This window comes from Dermacentor andersoni, chromosome 10 (assembly GCF_023375885.2).
Source record: "Dermacentor andersoni chromosome 10, qqDerAnde1_hic_scaffold, whole genome shotgun sequence".
Lineage (NCBI taxonomy): Eukaryota > Metazoa > Arthropoda > Arachnida > Ixodida > Ixodidae > Dermacentor > Dermacentor andersoni.
Window position 1 is genome coordinate 1,856 of NC_092823.1, and position 5,645 is coordinate 7,500.

At 57.5% G+C, this 5,645-nt stretch overlaps 3 non-coding genes across 3 annotated transcripts in view; all 3 read left to right on the plus strand.

Moving 5' to 3' along the window:
• Positions 1-744: 744 nt before the first annotated feature.
• LOC140213839 (small subunit ribosomal RNA) lies at positions 745-2,559 on the plus strand. The gene has a single exon (XR_011890820.1). It is a non-coding gene; the product is annotated as a small subunit ribosomal RNA (ribosomal RNA).
• Positions 2,560-4,133: 1,574 nt separating this feature from the next.
• LOC140213830 (5.8S ribosomal RNA) lies at positions 4,134-4,286 on the plus strand. The gene has a single exon (XR_011890811.1). It is a non-coding gene; the product is annotated as a 5.8S ribosomal RNA (ribosomal RNA).
• Positions 4,287-5,432: 1,146 nt separating this feature from the next.
• LOC140213854 (large subunit ribosomal RNA) overlaps positions 5,433-5,645 on the plus strand; it is a 3,959-nt gene continuing 3,746 nt past the window's right edge. The window contains exon 1 of the ribosomal RNA XR_011890837.1: positions 5,433-5,645. This exon is cut by the window's right edge and continues 3,746 nt beyond it. This is a non-coding gene — a ribosomal RNA (large subunit ribosomal RNA).

The following is a 5,645-nucleotide window of genomic DNA, read 5'->3' on the forward strand; positions in this document are numbered from 1 at the left end:
GAAATTGCCGTTCGCGCATTCGGTAGACGCGCTGCGCTTTCACGACTTCGGCATTGTGCTGCCGACGTAAGCTTTCAATCTTGCTCGCGGCGTTACGAGGCGGCACGATTTTCGCCAAACGCTCGTCGAAAGTGGCACGAGTACGGCCCCATGGAGGTCTGGGTACTTATCGCTGCTATTATATGGGGGTCCCAGAGAGCAGTCGCCCCCAAAGCGACCTGGGTGTTTGATATGCGGCGGGCTTCGTGCCCGTCAAGCGTGTCCCCGGTATCGCTCCCGTGGATCCCACAGCTGACGTCTGCAGCCTCATCCGCTTGATGCGTTAGGGGCTGGTTGTCGGACGACGCTTTTTCCACGATATCGAAGTGTGTTCCGCATCGTCCTCGGACGAATCAAATACGAAAGCGCCGAAGGCGCGGGCGTGACCCGTCGCCTAGCGGCTTTGCCGTCTCGGCTACGTTGCAAGTGTCGGTCGGTCCACCAGTGCTGCGGGCTCGAGAGAAACCGCAAGCCGCGATCGAGTCGACACAACCGGTCTATCGAGAATGTTGCGTGCTTCTTGCCGCGTGGCGATACCCGGCCCTGCGGGGAGGGCGCCGTAGCGAGCTCGAACGCCGTCGTCTCGGACTGTGCAAAGTGCTACCCTTTGCGAGAACGAAGCGTGTTGGGGCGCCTGAAGGTGGCCTCGGCATCGCAAAAACGGCGTCCGGCCTGCTTGAAAGGCTGGACGCGCAGTTGAACGATTACCTGGTTGATCCTGCCAGTAATCATATGCTTGTCTCAAAGATTAAGCCATGCATGTCTAAGTACATGCCGAAATAAGGCGAAACCGCGAATGGCTCATTAAATCAGTTATGGTTCCTTAGATCGTTTCTTCCTACTTGGATAACTGTGGCAATTCTAGAGCTAATACATGCAGTGAGCCTGAAGCCCTTTGGGCGACGGGTGCTTTTATTAGACCAAGATCGATCGGGTTTCGGCCCGTATTGTGTGGTGACTCTGGATAACTTTGTGCTGATCGCATGGCCACGAGCCGGCGACGTTTCTTTCAAGTGTCTGCCTTATCAACTTTCGATGGTAGGTTACTTGCTTACCATGGTTGTTACGGGTAACGGAGAATCAGGGTTCGATTCCGGAGAGGGAGCCTGAGAAACGGCTACCACATCCAAGGAAGGCAGCAGGCGCGCAAATTACCCACTCCCGGCACGGGGAGGTAGTGACGAAAAATAACAATACGGGACTCTTTTGAGGCCCCGTAATTGAAATGAGTACACTCTAAATCCTTTAACGAGGATCAATTGGAGGGCAAGTCTGGTGCCAGCAGCCGCGGTAATTCCAGCTCCAATAGCGTATACTAAAGCTGCTGCGGTTAAAAAGCTCGTAGTTGGATCTCAGTTCCAGACGAGTAGTGCATCTACCCGATGCGACGGCTCGGACTGAACATCATGCCGGTCCTTTCTTGGTGCACTTCATTGTGTGCCTCGAGAAGGCCGGTGCTTTTACTTTGAAAAAATTAGAGTGCTCAACGCAGGCGAGTCGCCTGAATAAACTTGCATGGAATAATAGAACAAGACCTCGTTTCTGTTCTGTTGGTTTTTGGAATACGAGGTAATGATTAAGAGGGACAGACGGGGGCATTCGTATTGCGGCGCTAGAGGTGAAATTCTTGGACCGTCGCAAGACGAACTACTGCGAAAGCATTTGCCAAGAATGTTTTCTTTGATCAAGAACGAAAGTCAGAGGTTCGAAGGCGATCAGATACCGCCCTAGTTCTGACCATAAACGATGCCAACCAGCGATCCGCCTGAGTTACTCAAATGACTCGGCGGGCAGCTTCCGGGAAACCAAAGTGTTTGGGTTCCGGGGGAAGTATGGTTGCAAAGCTGAAACTTAAAGGAATTGACGGAAGGGCACCACCAGGAGTGGAGCCTGCGGCTTAATTTGACTCAACACGGGAAAACTTACCCGGCCCGGACACTGGGAGGATTGACAGATTGAGAGCTCTTTCTTGATTCGGTGGATGGTGGTGCATGGCCGTTCTTAGTTGGTGGAGCGATTTGTCTGGTTAATTCCGATAACGAACGAGACTCTAGCCTATTAAATAGGTGCGGGGTTCCCAGCACCTTACAACCTTCTTAGAGGGACAAGCGGCTCCTAGCCGCACGAAACAGAGCAATAACAGGTCTGTGATGCCCTTAGATGTCCGGGGCCGCACGCGCGCTACACTGAAGGAAGCAGCGTGTCTTTATCCCTGTCTGAAAGGACTGGGTAACCCGTGGAACTTCTTTCGTGATTGGGATAGGGGCTTGCAATTGTTCCCCTTGAACGAGGAATTCCCAGTAAGCGCGAGTCATAAGCTCGCGTTGATTACGTCCCTGCCCTTTGTACACACCGCCCGTCGCTACTACCGATTGAATGATTTAGTGAGGTCTTCGGACCGATGTCCGGCGCGGCCTTTCGGTTGCGCCGGTCTGTTGGAAAGATGACCAAACTTGATCATTTAGAGGAAGTAAAAGTCGTAACAAGGTTTCCGTAGGTGAACCTGCGGAAGGATCATTACCGGATTGTGAAGGGTGGCGAGCGCCATTGTTTCTACCCCGTGTGGGTGAAGCAGCTCGCTGCGCCCGACGCTTTCCGCCGCTGGCCCCGCTTGGACGCGGGGACGGCTATACCCGAACATGCCGGGGACTGCCTGAATTTTGAGGGGCGCCCCGTGCCAAATTTGTTGCGCCCAGTGGACGCCGGCTGCAACCTTGGACGGTTGGCTTGGCCGCGCCCGCGGGTAGAAACGGCGTAACGCACACTGGGTGGGCTTTCTGTCCGCTTTGGCGCTCTTGCGCGGAATGGGAGTAAGACGACCCGACCTGCTGCTTTGCCCAGTACGAGGGGAACGGCGAAGCGTGCGGTCGGTCAAGGAACTGACGGTCGAGAGCTAATGCCGCTGCCGCTTAGTACACACACGGAACCGTGGTGCGAGCGCTCTCCCGTCCTCCGCGGCAAACGCTGCCGAGTCTGAAAAGGCTGGCGGCTGCCGGTCGCTTCCTGCGGCGAGTATGGAGTAACGACCCGACTTTGTTGCCACCCAAGTACTAAAGGAACGGTGTGGCGCTCGGTCGGTCATGGAACTGTCGGTATGAGGGTGCGGCTGCCAAGTACGGAAGGAACCGTGGCCTAAAGTGCTCTCCCGTCCTCCGCGGCAAATGCCACCGAGTCCGAAAGGGCCGGAGGCTGCCGGTCGGCTCCTGCTCGTGACGCGCGAGGTGTCGAGATCGCGGTTTAATGCGACGACGTCTGCAGGCTATTCGCCCGCCGCCGAGGGAAAGGCGGCGTTGCTGCGAAGTACCGAAGGAAACGCGGCTTTGCTACGTCGGAAGCGTTCTGCGGTTAGCGGACTTGTGCGCTTTGGGAAGGCGCCGCACGTCGAAAGAGGAAGTACGGACAGACGAGGGACTGTAGTCCCGGTTTCGAACGCACTTGCGGCCAGGCCCTTGCTGGCTTCGTCTTCCGCCTCAAGTAGACTTGTTGTGGCGCCGGCGCAGGGAGCCGTCCCTGGCACTGGCCGAGTGGTTTTGGAGAGCTGCGCGAGTACGCGCGCCGGGCTCTTGTCTTTCGTCTCAAGTAGGCTGTTGGATCAACAGCGGTTATGCTGCGGCGATCTGCCGATGCGAAAGTGTGTGTGTGTTTGAGGCCCTTCTATGAACCTACTGCTGACTGAAGCGAAGCACGTCGATGGGGGTGAAGCCCTGCCCGTGGCCGTGTAGCCGTTAAAGACTCCACAGCGGCTTAGCCCTAATCATGGCTCTGTCGCTCTTTGCAATTTTTAGTGGAGCGATGTGAACGTGCACACGAGACACACGGGTCCGGTGGATGGTTGGCAGGTAAAACCGGCTTCGAGTGCGCGCAAACGGCATAAGGTGCCTCGAGGGCAAGCGAGGAAGGCGTGGGCGCAAAACACACGCGCGAGTAGCAGGAGTGGAGTGCCATTAGGCTTTCAGCTGCTGAGACGCGGCCGCCGAAAGAGCGAGACTGGAGGAGCGCACGCCGAAAGGCGCTCTTCGAAACCACACACAGGGAGACGCCACGTGCCTAAAACCCTGGTTGTACTGTACTGAATTGAACAAACTATTTTTCACGACTCTAAGCGGTGGATCACTCGGTTCTCGGGTCGATGAAGAACGCAGCCAGCTGCGAGACTTGGTGTGAATTGCAGGACACACTGAGCACTGATTCTTTGAACGCACATTGCGGCCTTGGGTCTTCCCTTGGCTTCGTCTGTCTGAGGGTCGGATCACATATCAAGAGAGACTTCGGCGCACAGGGAACGTGCGTCCGTCGACTCGTTTTGACCGCGTCGGCATCATGGACAGTACGTTGAGCGCTAAAGCCACGCGCCAGCGGCCTCACGAGAGGGAGACGGTGGCAAACCGTTGTGCCAATTCTTCGAAAAGACGGAAACGAGGCAATACTACTGCAGCGTGACGAGTGCGCGCCTCTAGTAAGACCGCCGCAGGATGGAGTCGGATACCTGCAGGGAAAGAGCGGTCCAAGCACGAGGCGCGAACGTCTGTTGCCATGTAGCGCGCACGTTTGCGAGAGAGTCGGAAGCGCACGCTTGCGTGCACGGAAAACGTGGGAATGAAACGCCGGCCGATTCCCGCGCCGTGCGCAAAGCCAGCGCGATCGCAATTTGCGCTGTTTGCCTTCGAAGTACGTCGAGCTCCAGAGCTGGTCGCTCGTTCACGTCACCGCAGCTGTGTGGGCGCCCTTCCGGGCTTCGTCGCAGGAATGGGAATCGGCAGATTCTTGCGAGGAGCGGGGAGGAGAAGGGTGGCCCCCGAAAGCGGTTCGACGCGACAGCGCCGTCTGCGAGCGAGAAGAGTCACGGCACGGCGGAGAATTGCCGCGAAACGGAAAATGTCTCCTTCGAGAGCGTGGGTGCCCCGTTGGCGGAGCTGAAGCGTTCCGTCGTAGTCCGCCGTCGGTCCAAGTGCTTCGCAGTCTCTGTCCCCTAAAGACTGGGCCACTCCAGTTGGGGCAGGGGCGACGCTACACGAGACGATGCCTCCCGCCAGGTTTTAGTCGCCCCTGCGGTGCCCGCTGAAGCGGCGCGCTGCTAAGGCGATCTTTGCCTCGGTGGTGTTTGGGCTTCAGACACGGTCGCTTACCACGCAACTGCTCGTGCGCCGCACGCGCGCAGGCGGTTCACCGCCTGCCAGCCTCGTCTATAAGTAGCTCCGTGTTGGGCGAAGGACGTGGTAGGGCGTCGCACTCGGTTGGCGCTGGGTTTTCGAACGTGTCGAGTCCTTTTCGGCATACCGCTCGTATGACGCACGCGCGCAGGCGTTGTGCCGCCTGCCAGCCTCGTCCGTAAGGACGTGGCAGGGCGTCGTACTCGGTCGTGCTGGAATGGGCGAAAGCGATGTATCCGTTGTCGACCTCAGATCAGGCGAGACAACCCGCTGAATTTAAGCATATCACTAAGCGGAGGAAAAGAAACCAACAGGGATTCCCCGAGTAGCTGCGAGCGAAACGGGACCGAGCCCAGCACCGAATCCCCCGTCCTTGCAGGCGGTCGGGAAATGTGGTGTATGGGAGGCGACGTTCTCGGGTGTTTGCGACGGTGCAAGTCCCCCTGACAGGGGCTT